The sequence below is a fragment of the Triticum dicoccoides genome, chromosome 5A (assembly GCF_002162155.2).
Source record: "Triticum dicoccoides isolate Atlit2015 ecotype Zavitan chromosome 5A, WEW_v2.0, whole genome shotgun sequence".
Lineage (NCBI taxonomy): Eukaryota > Viridiplantae > Streptophyta > Magnoliopsida > Poales > Poaceae > Triticum > Triticum dicoccoides.
In genome coordinates this window covers 226176658-226192153 of record NC_041388.1, presented here as the reverse complement: position 1 = coordinate 226192153, position 15496 = coordinate 226176658, and positions in this window count along the sequence as shown.

Below are 15496 nucleotides of genomic sequence, written 5' to 3'. Positions count from 1 at the left end.
TTTTGGCCATGCTCCTCGTCTGCATCATCGTCCATACCGTCGATGTCTTCAGAGCCGTAATCGAGCATGTCGGTTGAGTCTTCGGCAGTGGCTATGAAGTGGGTGGTGGGTGGGAAGAAAAAGTCCCTGTCCTCAGCATGTAGTTCAAACTGGATATAGTTCGGCTGTGAATCCCCCTCTAAGGATAGATTTTTTAACGAGTTCAGCACGTCGCCTAAAGGTGAGTGCCGGAAGATGTTCGCGGCGCTGAATTCGGTGATCGTTGACCGATCATGCTCGACATGCACGGACGCACATAGTTCGGAACTTGTAACCGGAAATGAGTCCGAGGTTTCTGTGACACAGTCACTACCAGAAGTTAGGTCTGTGTGCGGCTCCAACACCGTGGGGTCTGCGGCTTCCACAGTGAGGTTGAGCTTCTTGTCCTTGGATGGCACGTCCTGCTCCAGAACTAAGGCCAGAGCGGTTACAGGTGCGATTTCCTGGGTATGGCCTGATGACAGATCTAAGTCATGTTCATCGAGGTGACGGGGAGCGACTGCCGTGCTCTCGAATCCATCGAAGATCAAGTCTCCGCGAATATCCGCGACATAGTTCAAGCTCCCAAATCTGACCTGGTGGCCAGGGGCATAGCTTTCGATCTGCTCCAGACGGTCAAGCGAGTTGGTTCGCAGTGCGATGCCGCCGAACATGAAGATCTGTCTGGGGAAGGAGACTTCCCCTTGGACAGCGTCGTTGTAGATGATTGAAGGAGCCATCAAACCTCTTGACGACGGCATAGTGGAACTCTCAATGAAAGCACCAATGTCGGTTTCAAAACCGGCGGATCTCGGGTATTACCTCCATAGAGAGGGCCCGAACCTGGGTAAACATTGTGTCCCCTGTCTCCTGTTACCATCGACTTTAGATGCACAGTTCGGGACCCCCTACCTGAGATCCGCCGGTTTTGACACCGACAACGAAAAAGTGCTTGTATATCCCCTGTTTTTCTATTTTTCTTAAATTCAATCAATTTCGCAGAATTTCACAGATATATATATATATATATATAGACACACACACACATTTGAAAATACTTTCAACGAGCATACCAACACATATACATACCAAATCATATTCCTGCCATATGGATATGATCATCCAACACATATACGTACCAAATCGAAAGTCCATATGCCACATATATAGCTAGCCAACATATGCAACAACAAGCATACAATGGTTTCATCCATACATACATATATAGGTAGCAAGTTTCACATTGTTCATTCTACAAAATCAAAACAAAAAGGAAGCACAAGGAGAAGAGTAGACTCCATCAACGCAAGCTTCCTCATCTAAAGTGAATCTACAAATTGGGAACGAAGAAAGTTAGAAGAAGAAGAAGAAGAAGACTAGAAGAAGACTAGCTAGAAGAAAAAGAACAAGAAGAAGAAGAAGAAGAAGAAGAATTTTTCTTCTCTTTCTTTTTCTCCTCTCCTCTTCTTTATCTTCTTCTTATTCTTCTAACCAAGGTAGGTAAAAATGCCATTTTTAGCTAAGCTAGGTAAAAATGCTAAGTGTAGGTCATTTTAGAGCTAAGCTAGGTAAATAGGTCATTTTGGAGCTTAGTAAGGTTATTATGTCATTTCGAGGAAAATAAGCTAAGTCTATGTCATTTTGGAGGTAACAAATATTATCATGCCATTTTTGACCTAAGTATGCTAAGTATGTCATAAATGAACTGAAGAAGCTAAGTATAGGTCATTTTTTAGCTAACCTAGGTAGTTATGCCATTTTTGAAATAACTAAGCATATTTATTCAGTTTGGAGGAAAAAATGGTAAGTGTAGGTCATTTTAGAGCTATCATAGTTAAAATCACTCATTTTGGAGCTAGGTAAGGTATTTTGTCATTTTGGAGGAAAATAAACTAATTACATGACAATTTGGAGCTAAACCAAGGTTATTATGCCATTTTTTTACCTAAGTAAGCTAATTATGTCATAAATGAACTAGGTAAGCTAAGTATAGATCATTATTGAGCTTTCCTAGGTAGTTATGCCATTTTTAGCTAACTAAGCATATTAAGTCATTTAGGAGGAAAAAATGCTAAGTATAGGTCATTTTATAGTTATCCTAGGTAAAGCATAGGTCAACTAAGCTTATTATGTCAATTTAGAGAAAAATAAGGTAAGTATAGGTCTTTTTGTGGCAACCTAGGTGATGATGCCATTTTGAAACAACTTACGTAAGTATAGCTCATTTTTTATCTAGCTTAGGTAATTATGCCATTTGGGAGGAAAATAAGCTAAGTATGCATTTGTTAAGCAAAACACTAGAGAAAACTTACCCTCATCACAACAAATGCGATGAAGATCGCAACTAAGGTAACAATTGATCCAACGGCATAATGATACCAAGCCTCATTATCAATGGCATATTTTCTAATCTTCTTAATCTTCAAGCGCATTGCATCCATCTTCAACCGCATTGCATTCATCTTCATCTTGTGATCATCGACGACATTGGCAACATAGAACTCCAATATCATCTTCTCTTCTTCAATTCGTTTATTTTTTCTTTCAAATACTCATTTTCTTTTTCAACTAAATTTAACTTCTCGACAAGAGGGCCGGTTGCAATTTCCGGCTCACATACCTCCTAGATAAAAATATCTCTATGTCAACTTGATGGCCATAATTGTCATAAATGCAAAATGCAACAAATAGTTATAAAAGAGAATTTAGCACATCCGAATCATAAAGCGGGCGAGGGCCGACGGGGACGGATATCAAGACCATGGCACTATGTATAACAAACAATGATACAAAGTAAGAAAATTATACAAGTAACTATATAAATCATACAATCATACAAGTAACTATATAAACCAAGTACAACATAAAAAATTGAATACCTAATAATAATATGCATCGTCGGGTTCAATAAATGCATCATCATCATCACTATCAGTAATGACGTGCTCATCATCATCATTAATAGATGCATCATCATGTAGAAGGCCACCTTTACGTAATCGGTCAAGCATTGACAGGTCATCCGCAGCAGTAACCTCTTCTAGTTCAGGGTCTTCTTGTTCCGTCTCAGGGGAGAAGTCGGGTTCACTATCACTGTCTACTTCAATGTTCTGGGGTGAAGTAGAGCGGTTCTTGAAACTTTTTTGGAAAGACGTGTTTCTTGGAAGAATTCTCCTTCATATGTGTCTGGGTTAATGTGAGCTTCATTATCCTCTTCATTGGGGGGAGGTGGTGTAGCACATGGCGGCTCTTCATAAACGACATCCCAACAATTGAGATTTGGAGAACTTTGACAGGCCCACGGTAGATAGAAAACTTGAGTTTCATGTTGAGCCGTAATATAGACATTGGGAACATCCAAATTGGTGCTTTGTTTGATTACCACTAGCCCTATATGTTCATGAGTCCTTCTAGTCTCCTTTGGCTGGAACCAATAACATTTAAAGACTACGACGTTTGGTGGGTTTGCACCATAAAATTGAAGTTCATAAATTGCTTCAACTCTTCCAAAATACTCAGTATCTCCTTCGCCGATAGCAGAGACACGAAAATTTGTAGACTTTTGGTTGGCCATAGATAGCTCTTTGCTATAGGTACGAAAGCGATACCCGTTGATGTCGTATTTGTCAAATGAACGGACCTTAAAGTCAAAATCATTAGCAACTTGTCTCAATTCAGCGTCCATAAACTCTGAATTAGCCTACAAGTTTAATTCGAAAGGGATTGTTGCATTAGCCACAAATTAGACGAAGAAATGAAATGGTCTAATGGAAATTACCGTTTGTTTGAACCAAGAGATGAAACTGGGATAACCGCCTCCATGCTTTGCCAGAAGCTCATACTCTTCAACGGAATCCTTTTGGATCACCGCTCCATATGAGAATTTGGCGACGTATCGACTGTATCAAATTTATCCGGGAATAAGAGCAGTTCAATGGAATTAGAAGTTGCGAAACAATGTACCTAGAACTTACTCGATGTACGGAAGCACTTCTATTAGGTTGTTCAAGATATACAACGAAATGGTCCGCCATTCTTCGACATCCAACGTTAAGGAATTAGAAGCACCGGCTGGTGCAAGACCCCCTTTGCATAGGCTGAGGTTGGATCCACCCTTTTTAGGATCACTAGCATTGTACCGAGGCTTCAGATTATGCAAATGACGATTTTTGGCTTCGTAGTGTGCTGTCATGAAGTTTGCAGCCTCCTTAGTAAAGAATGCCTCGGCCATCAATGCTTCAATTCTACATTTATTTTTACATTTTGCTTGAAGTGTCTTCTGCATCCTCTTAGTTGCGTAGCACCAACGATTTTGCACGCCCCCCCAATCTTGCCTCGGTTGGGAGACGCAAAATCAAGTGCTGCATTGGATTAAAGAAGCCTGGCGGAAATATCTTCTCTAACTTGCAGATCAACTCTGGTGCCAACTCTTCCATTTCTTCTAGCAGGCCAGGCGATAGTTATTTCACACAAAGAACATGGAAGAAATAGCTCAGCTCTGCTAGGACTAGCCATTCATCCTCAGGGATGAAGCCACCACTACAAAAAAATACACTTCCGTGATGATACGTGTTTGTCATAGTAGGTCACGTTTTCTGTCATGCATGTACATCCATGACTAATTTATGACAGAATCAAGATAGTCATACCTGTGCTGTCGTAGAAGTGTTCCATGACATTACCAAAATTATCATCACGGAAGTGTCCACTTCCATGACGATAAATCGCGTGTCATAGAAGTGATTTTGTCAAGGGTGGCCGACATGTGGCATCCACTGTAACGGGATGCCGTTAAGCTATCGGGTCCGGTTTTGGATCCAATAACCCACTAACAGCAACGACCAACGCCAATTTTCCACATGTAAAATTCTCATTGGCTGATGAAACCACGTGTCAGCTCTGCGTTGGCATAGGTGTCACTCATCCAATGGGCGAGATGCGCCTATGATACGTTGACACGTGGACCGGCCCAAAAGTGGCCCATAAAGATTAAATGGGCCGGCCCAACTTAAGGCCCACAAGATTTAGCAGGCCATAATGGGTCGGCCCAGCTAAAGGCCCACAAGATTTTGCATACCATAATGGGCCGGCCCAGCTAAAGGCCCAACATTCTCAGTTAAGGCCCGTACGTCTAGTGTTAAATCGGCCTGTCCTGAACTTGTCATCATTGCGGCCCATGGTCACTTCTTGCCCATTAACAGTCCGCTAAGAATTTGGGCTGAATTACAGCCCGGTGAGTTTTCGGCCTGTTAAAGGTCCTCCTTCATTTGGGCCCATTTATAGGCCATTGAAACTTTCGTCCCATAAACGACCGTGAAGGATACGGGTCATATTCGGCCATGTCTGACATTCAGCCTGTTAGACGCCCACTACAGATTTGGGCCACTTTCAGCCTGTTGTGACGTTCGGCATGTTAACGTCGGACAAAATCCATGGGCCATATGTGGCCCAACGCCACATCGGGCCTAGTAATGGCCCATATAAAAATGACACTAATCAAGCCCAACCGAACTTTTGTCCTGTTAAAGGCCCGTGTAATAGGTCGGTGCATTTACAACCCGACTGAATTTCGGCCTGTGGACGATCCACATTGTAAATGGGAGACCATTTCGGCCCGCTAAGACCAATGGGTTATTTGGCACAATCAGGGCCCAATCTTACTTTCGGCCTACTAAAGGCCCATGTTTTTTATGGGCTCGAGATATTTACACATGTAAACGGACTATTATTACTTAGGGCTCAAATTATATTTAGGCATGTTAAAGGCCAACTATGGGCATGGGCCTACCAGAAAAATATGAAAGCTTATGCTGATTTAGTCCCAGATATTTTTAGTGGGCTACATGCAAATTTCGGCCAAGAATAGTTTTTAGCCCAATTGGAATGGGCCCAACGAATGTTGGCATTTTGGGCTCCTACGAAGCTTTCAGCTGAATACATTACTAAGATAAACCTACACTATAAAAAATAGCGTCGTAATTACTGCAACCTTTGGCAGCATCATAAATGTTGTATCACAACAAAATAAATTCCAACCATACAACAAAAGGCCTGTTGGCATAAAGTTTACAGTCCTTGCAGATAAAAGCACCATCAGATGTATAGAAGCACAGATCATTTGACCCGAGTGGTTATGTTTCAGGATGTAGAATCTGATGGAGCAGCATGATCTTCCCCTTTTTTCATCCATTGCTCTTGAACAACGAAGCAAATGTCTGATAGTCTGGTTTCAAAACCATTCATATCTTCACAACATTTGTCAACCACTAATTTTGTTTCCGATACAACATCCATTAGGGATTGGACTTGTGTCTGGAGCACAGATATATCACTCTGTCTAGCCAGAAGATTTTGTTCAGTAGGCGATTTGGACGAGGTTACCTTGACAACCAACCCAGAATTACATAGGAAGGTGCGTTTTGCACTATTAGTGGAGAGATACTGACGCACTGCAGCAAGAGGTGACATTGTGCATGTGGTAGCATCGTCACCTTCAGGTGGTTGTGGCTGTTCAATCATTTGTTCCATAGCTTGCTGAAAGTTTGAACTTGTAGATTAGTGTACAAGATAAGTTACTAATGAGACAAAAAACAAAGTAGGTTTCACGTTTATACATAAATTATTTTGGTGAACTACTGTAATACATTAGCATGTATTGTAGTGCCAACTACATAATAAAATCACTTTCAGAACATTTGTCCATGTAGCATGCCTATTGTATTGTCTATTTCCTCACATTCCTTGACATCTAAGGATAAAGAGACATGGTTTAAAGTAGGATAAAGAGACGTCATTCATATCATGGGCAAACAGATATAAAACAAACAGGCTATTCTATCATTGTGTGCGCACGTGAACATCACAACTAGATTACAGATCAAGAACAAAAGAACATCCATCATCTCTTTTAAACCATTTAAGGTGAAATGATACATTAAGACAACTGTGTATAAAAGTGAACAGAGTAACTAACATTGGTTGCAAACGAAGCAGTTAAACAAACACATCATAGTATCAATCAGTTCAAAGGCAGGAGGAGTAAGGACTTACAACACTGGCCTGAACTGGTGTGCTCATGCCCTTCATCTTGCTGGTGTGTCAATCCTTGAAGATTTGAACTGCATTCGGTTCAGGTTCTTTTTGGTCCGCACGGGTTTTCCTCTGTATTTGGAACAAGTCAATATAGAAACGATAATATGGCACAGAAAAAAGAAGGAAGTACCAGCTATTTAAGAGAGCCTTGCAGTGTGCAATATAGCTGCGAGATCTTGTTGTCTGTTGAAATTTCACTTTAGAACAGTTGGTCTTGTTCTTCAAACAGTTAGCCTAGAAGAAGATACACTTGTAAGGCACATACATAAATACAAGTTCAATATGTGGTCTAATCAAATACATATATCCTACCTGATACTTTGGATCAAACTAATGTTTAACAAGGGCTGTCGAGTCTTCATCTATAATATATTCCACTGGAGATGTTTGGGCGATTTCATTGTTAGCCTTGCCTTCAAAGTGAGATTTTCTAAGGTGGTACCGATACTGTCGCAGAGCAGACTAAAAAACATGAGTGCATGCTTGTTTAGTTGCATCATCTTGCGGATCCAACTTGAACCTCATCTGTTGAAAAAAGAAAGTGAGTCTTATTAGGAGGAAGCTAGAAAGTATGGCACAAAGCAAGACAATATTACAAATTACAATGACTAACATTACTTACGGATAAATGGTCAAGGAAGGTGTTAAACTGGGTATTGTCTTTCTCATTCCTGTACTGGATCCACGTTGGGAGGATACGTGCATGACACCTAACGGCAATGGTTGCCTCTGATACTAACTTGGCTGACTCTGTAGCATCACGTGGCCTTTTTAAACCTGCCTCAAAATGGATCTCCATTCTTCCTCCTTTAGATTTTGTTAATCTGTCAAGCATTATCCCTGATGTCTGTTTCCGCTTGCACCGTGGTGCTAGTTCAACAACGAATATGGAAAGTGTTAGTGCACATCAAACTGTGAGAGTACATACAAAGGAACATGCAACTGCAACTTGACTCGGTCAGGTACCGTCTTTGTGTTGATGCTCATGAGGTTCATCTGATCTTGCAAAGTCCTGTTGTGTCAGAAGTGCTTCAGAAGTAGTGTTAGGTGTGAATGCAGCTTGGGAACTGGCCAGTTCTGGAGCAAACGAACGAGTAACTCGTTGAGATGCTGGTACAGTTGAAGCGGATGTAGCAGCTGGTGGAGAAGGTGATACTGTGTTTGTAGATTTAGCCGGTGGACTTGGACCTTCTACTGCACTATAAGTACCAGCAGAATCTCGAGGGCAGAACCTTTTCCCTTTCACCCGATGAGTAACACCATTCCCTACTATATTCTTGTCCTTGCTCTTTTTTGACTTTGCCATGTCAAGGCATACCCACAACACAAAAGAATAAAATCGCTCTTCAGAACTCATTGATGCATGATACAGACAAGCAATACTTTGATGTAAGACAACCGTATGAGGATAGAATATCTAAGAAAAACAGGACGGCATGACATATTCACAGCTACGATGTGTAAACTAAGCAGAAGGATTTTCAAGAAAATAGAAGTAATGCAAGCTAGACAGCATATGAAAGATGCAACCAATATCACTCTGCCTAGTTAAAAGTGTCATTTCAAAAAAATAGAAGCAGTACAATGTAGAAATCAATGCAAGATGCAACCACTATCAAACTGCCATGTTAAAAGCATCCAATCATGAGTGACTGATGCGGGATACAAAACAGCAATGCTTTGATGTAAGAACATGGTATGATTGATAGATGCAGTGTATTCTAGACACAGAAAGGCATGTCATATGCACATGTATAACGTATAAACTCAGCAGGTGCAATTTAATCAAAATAGAAGAAATACAGGCTAGACAACATATGCAACATGAAACCAATTATCACACTGTCAACTTAGATCAAGCACCTGCGATGGTGGTGTATGGGAGATGAACTCATCATGTAGACTTGGGACTTCAACTTCATTAGCAGTAGCAGTGGAAAATCTAGAGAGTCTCTATTTGCGTCGGTCTGGAGGACCACCAACATCCCCAAACTTACTCTTTTGCTTCCTATTTTCTGATATTGCCTAGTCAAAACCAAAAGAAGATGAATAAAATTAGCTCTGCATAACTAGTTGATGCATGACACAGACGAACACTACTTTGATGTAAGGCAAGCGCAGGATAGGAGGATGGAATATATACAAAAAAGACAGCAATGCATATTCAGATGCATGATAGGAGGATGGAATATGTATGAAAAACAGTAAGCAGAAGGCATTTCAAAAAAAATTAGAAGAAATGAAAGCTAGGCACCATATGAACATGCAACCAATATCACTATCAGGTAAAAAGTGTCTCGTCGTAAGTGCCATTTCAAGAAATTAGAAGCAGTACAAGCTAGAAGACAATGCAAGATGCAACCTACATCACACTCCCAAGTTAAATGTGTCTTATGGGTAACTGATCGTTGCAGGTATAAGTTGTAAGCTACGCAGATGCAATTCAAGAAAATCATAAGCAATACAAACTAGACATCATATGGAACATGCAACCACATATAACAGTTCCAAGTTAGAGCAAGCACCTGAGATGGTGGAGTAGGGGGGATGTGCTCATCATCTACACGTATGTTCTAGAAACAGGAACATGTGTCATATTCACAAGCATTATGTGTAAAGTAAGCAGATGCAATTCAACAAAGTTAGAAGCAATACAAGCTAGACATCATACGCGACATGAAACCACATATAATAGTGCCAAGTTAGAGCAAGCACCTGTGATGGTGGAGTAGGGGAGATGTGCTCGTCATCTACACAGCTACGTTGACTGTCTAGCCTTCCGTTTTCTTGCGAATCTTGTTGGGAGGATGGCGGAGTAGAATCTATAGAGACCCTCCATTTCAGTTGCTCGGAAGGACCACCATCATCCAATGCCTTACCAATTTCCTTCCGCTTTATTGATTTTGCATTGTGACGTCAAACCGACAAGAAAAAGGAATAAAATTCGCTATTTAGAACTCATTCATGCATGATCTGACAAACACTACTCTAATGAAAGGCAAAGTCATGATACGAGGATGGAATATGTACGAAAAACTAGACGGCTTGACATATTCACACATATGATGTGGTAACTAAGCAGAAGGCACTTCAACAAATTAGAAGCACTGCAAGCTAGACACCATATGGAAGGTGCAATCAATATCACTATGCCAAGTTAAAACTGTCTCGTCATAGGTGGAGTTCATCAAACTAGAAGCACTACATGCTACAAATCATATTCAAGACGCAAACCAATATCACACTGTGAACTTAAAGGTGTCCCATCATATGTGACTGACGCAGGATACACAAGAAGAGTAGTTTCATGTAAGAACATGGTGTGATAGAAAGATATAGTATGTACCAAAAACAGGAAAGCGTGTCATATTCGCACGTATCATGTGTAAGCTAAGCTGATGCATTTTACACTAATTAGGAGCAATACAAGCTTGTAGCGATCCAACCTCAAATGGTCAAATCTCTGTGTATAAGTGTCATCCCTGGATCTGTAATGCTAACACACACAACACTTGAAGGATTTATAACAGAGTTCAATCAAACACTTATTACATCAAATATCTCAAAAGAGAGTACTTATTACAATAATATGGCTGAAGGCCATCTAATGAAGATAATAGCGGAAGGCTTCGAAGGTATAATGAGTCCATGAACTCCAACAGCATAGCTGAGTGCACGACAACGACCTAGCGCACCTTACTCTTCGTCTGAAAAGTCTGCAACATAATACGTTGCAGCTCGAAACGGGCCAGCACATGGAATATGCTGGCAAAATAACAATGTAGAGCAATGAACAAGTAGCAGCTATAACTATATGCATATTTGGCTGGTGGAGGCTCTATGGTTATTTTTGCAGAAAGCTAGTTTTTTCCTACAACAAAGGAATATATTTTATTTAACTACAAAGTTTGTTGAAAACATTGCGAATGGTAACCCCATCTCAATCCTAATTAAAGTAATCATTAACCCAACAAGTTAATTAAATAAAGTGATGAGATCAACATAATAATCCAAGCACCAGATACTCAAGATGTCCATAACCGGGGACTTGGCAAACCATGATTAGTTTGTACACTCTGCAGAGGTTTGCACACTTTTCCCCACAAGACTCGATTTCCGCCGTTGATTTCTCGCACTACATGATGTTTGAGAAACGGATGACCGAGACACCGTCTTTCCGAAGCATTAGCCCTTTCGACGGGTAAACGTACCACCTACATCCCCTACATCTGCTAGTTTACCACCAAAAGATGTCACACAACATACTAAACTATGCGAGAGCCCATAATGGCTTTTGGCTACACACGGAAGTTTCCAGCATGAATAACATTATGATCCCTTTGAGCCTGGGTGGCGGACCATAGGATGATCACATAGATTCCCCGGGATCTCCTTGGACAACACTGGATTGCCCCAGGTGCCCACAAACAATCCACCCTGATGCGTGTTAAAGTAGCCACCTTAAAATAAACCCTAAGTTCATAATAATACTCACAACTATCATGAATCACTCAAACCAAACCACGTCTATGAGCAAAACATAGCGGTGTAAGCATAACGTAGAAGTAACTCCCAGGGTTTGAATGAAAAGGGCAATAGGTACTACCTCAACAACTACTTCCCAAAACCCACTTTCTAAACAGATCCTAATCATAAAAACTAGGTCATAAGAGATATGATCAAAGTGTTACTTGCCTTGCTGACGATCTGTAAACCCTAGTGACTCGTAGTAGCACGCTTCGCACTCTGGAAACTCTATCGCAAACAAACAATAGCAAACATAAGCACTAAAGCAATAGATGCAAGGGTAAAACTCAAGGGAAAAGATCCAAATCGAAAGTTCAAGAGAAGAGCTTCGATTTGCAAAAAGAATCAATCAAATTGGAGCTACGAGACTCAAATTGTGGTCAAAAGAAGTTCAAATTCAAATCTGCTTGCAACCAAATTTTAATTTGTCAAAACCATGTTCAAGTTGATTAACTGGAAAGAGGGGCTCGAGACGAAGCTTTTGGCGTTGGTTTCACTAGATTTGAAAGAACGAGCAAAAAATTGCGAGCGCTTGAAGATCAGGGGCTAATCTGCGATAAAAATAATCATGGATAGGTCCTTGGCCGAAAATAAAATAAAAAGTAAAAGACTATTGAACGAACGTTCGCTATCAGGGACAAATGGACGAAAAATGTTCGCGAACAGAGACGTTCGGGTGAACGTTCGCTAAATAGATCTGATCGGAGAAACCGAGAAAACCCTAACCCTAAAAATAAAATCGATCTAGATCGAAAACCAAAAAAACCGGCGGCGGCTTTTACCTATTCACGACGAAAACCGACGGGTCGATGGTGATGTCCGTTGGGACGGGTGAACGGTGCGGCGGCGTGGGGCGGCTCCGACAGCGGCGTGGGCGGGCGGGCGGCGGCGGGGTGCTGCTGCTGCTTGGGGCGGCGGCGGCTTGAGGTGGGGAGAGGCGGCGGCGGGGCCTCGGGCTTTAAAGCGCGGGGGCGGCGTCGGCTTGGAGAGGAGGCCGACACGGGGGCGGAGTCCGGCTTGGACTACCCCTCTGCGTCCGTGCGGCGCACGGCGGCGGGGAAGGAAGGCGGCATCACTGGCGAGCTTGGGCCCGGCTCGGCTGGGCCTTTGGCCCAGTTTGGCGGAAACTTTTTTTAAAAAATAAAAATAAATTCCACCGAATAAAAATCCTAATAAAGTATAAAAAAATCTAAAAATGCCAAAAACAATTTTCACCGTCTAAATAAAATATTTAGAAAAAAGTGAACATTTTTCTGGCCTAAAAATGCATATTTTTCTAACTCAAATAAAATCCAAATAAAATATTTATTTGATTTTATAAAATTTCCTCCAATATTCCTCTCTTTTTGAGGAAGTCATATTATCCTCACTCTTCTATTTTTATTATTGGAAATAATTGGAGAGAAAAATATTAAAATCAAAGTGATCCCTCTTTTCAAATTTGAGAAAATTCAAATATGAAAATAAATGAAAATCCCCAACTCTCTCCTTGGGTCCTTGAGTTGCTTAGGATTTCTAGGATCACAACCAAAATGGAAATAAATTTGATATGCATATGATGACCTATGTCTAACATCCAAATTGAAAATTGGGATGTTACAAACCTACCCCCCTTAAGATGAATCTCGCCCTCGAGATTCGGGTTGGCTAGAAAATAGGTGTGGGTGGTCTTTCCGTAGGTCTTCTTCTCGTTCCCAGGTGGCTTCATCCTCGGTATGCTAGCTCCACTGAACTTTGCAAAACTTGATAACCATGCTGCATGCACCTCGGCTGGCAAACTCGAGAATCTTGATGGGCTTCTCCTTGTAGGTCAGATCACTCTCCAACAGAATTGCTTCCAGGGGCACTGTATCTCTTAGGGAAATATTGGCCATCTCAGCATGGCACTTCTTCAATTGGGAAACGTCAAACACATCGTGAACTCCTGACAATCCTTCGGGTAACTCCAACTTGTAGGACACTTCTCCCATACGCTCCAAAACTCGGTAGGCACCTACAAAATCTCGGGGCTAACTTTCCCTTAACTCCAAATCGTTTAACTCCTCGCAGTGGTGACACAGGAAGATATGCTCGATCTCAAATCTCAGAAACTACCTCCTTGTGTTTAGTATCTGCATAACTCTTCTGCCTGGACTGAGCTACCTTCAGTCTGTCTCGAATCAACTTAACCTTCTCTTCAGACTCTTTGATCAAATCTCGTCCAAACAACTGATGGTCTCCAACTTCATCCCACATTAACAGTGTCCTAGATCTCCTTCCATACAAGGCTTCAAAAGGTGCCATCTTCAAACTAGCTTGATAATTGTTGTTGTATGAGAACTCTGTGTAGGGCAAATTATCGTCCCAACTAGATCCATAATCTAGCGCACAAGCTCTCAACATATCCTCCAAAATCTGATTGACTCTCTCGGTCTGTCCATCTGTCTGTGGATGAAAGGCCGTACTGAACTCAAGCCTGGTACCCAAAGTCTGGTGAAGCCGATTCCAAAACTTTGAGGTAAACTGTGTCCCTCTATCTGATACAATGGTCCTCGAAACTCCATCCAGACATACGATCCTGGTCATATATATCTTGGCCAACTTTGCGCTTGTATAGGTGGTTTTCACTGGGATAAAGTGAGCTACCTTGGTCAAGCGATCAACTACTGCCCAGATAGAATCATATCCTGATCGGGTCCTTGGCAATCTGGTGATAAAATCCATGCCAAGCTTATCCCACTTCCAATCGGGTATCGGCATAGGCTGTAACAATCCGGCTGGCTTCTGATGCTCTGCCTTCACTGTCTGACATACATCACATACTGCTACATACTCGGCAATATCCTTCTTCATACCCGTCCACCAGAAACGCTCCTTCAAATCCAAATACATCTTGGTGTTTCCAGGGTGAATCGGGTATGGCGAGTCATGAGCTTCCTGAAGTATTAATTTCCTGATATCGGCATTATTGGGCACATATACACAATCCTCAAACCATAAAGTCTCGTGCTCATCCTCATGGAAACCCTTGGCTTTTCCCTTGCTCATCTTCTCCATTATCTCAGCGATTTTGTTATCATCCTTTTGAGCTTCTCGAATCTTTCCCAATAATGTAGACTGAACCTCCATTGCTGAAACAAAACCTCTTGGTACTATCTCCAATCGAAGCTTCCTGAGATTCTTGACTAACTCCTGCTGTAATCCTCCGCTTACAAGGGTATTGGCATAACTTTTGTGGCTCAAAGCATCTGCTATGACATTGGCCTTTCCTGGATGATAATGAAATTTCATATCATAATCCTTTATAAGCTCCAACCATTTCCTTTGCCTGAGATTCAACTCCTTCTGGGTGAAAATGTACTTCAAACTCTTGTGATCCGTGTACACATCGCATCGGTTTCCAATCAGAAAATGTCTCCAGGTCTTAAGCGCATGCACTATGGCTGCTAACTCCAAATCATGGGTGGCATAATTCAACTCATGAGGTCGAAGCTGTCATGAGGCATATGAAACAACTCTTCCGTCTTGCATAAGTACACCTCCAAGTCCTAAGCGAGAAGCGTTGCAATACACTTGGAAATCCTTGCGTATATCCGGAAGACTTAGCACTGGGGCTGTAACCAAACATTTCTTCAACTCCTGAAAACTGGCCTCACAATCTTCAGTCCATTTGAACTTGGTGTCCTTCTTCAACAACTCTGTCATGGGTTTTGCAATCTTGGATAAACTCTCAATGAACCTTCGGTAATATCCTGCGAGTCCTAGAAAACTGTGGATCTCTCCAACTGAGGTGGGTGCCAACCACTCAGTGATAGACTGAACCTTCATAGGATCAACGGCTATACCTTCTCCTGATTTAACATGTCCAAGAAATCCAACT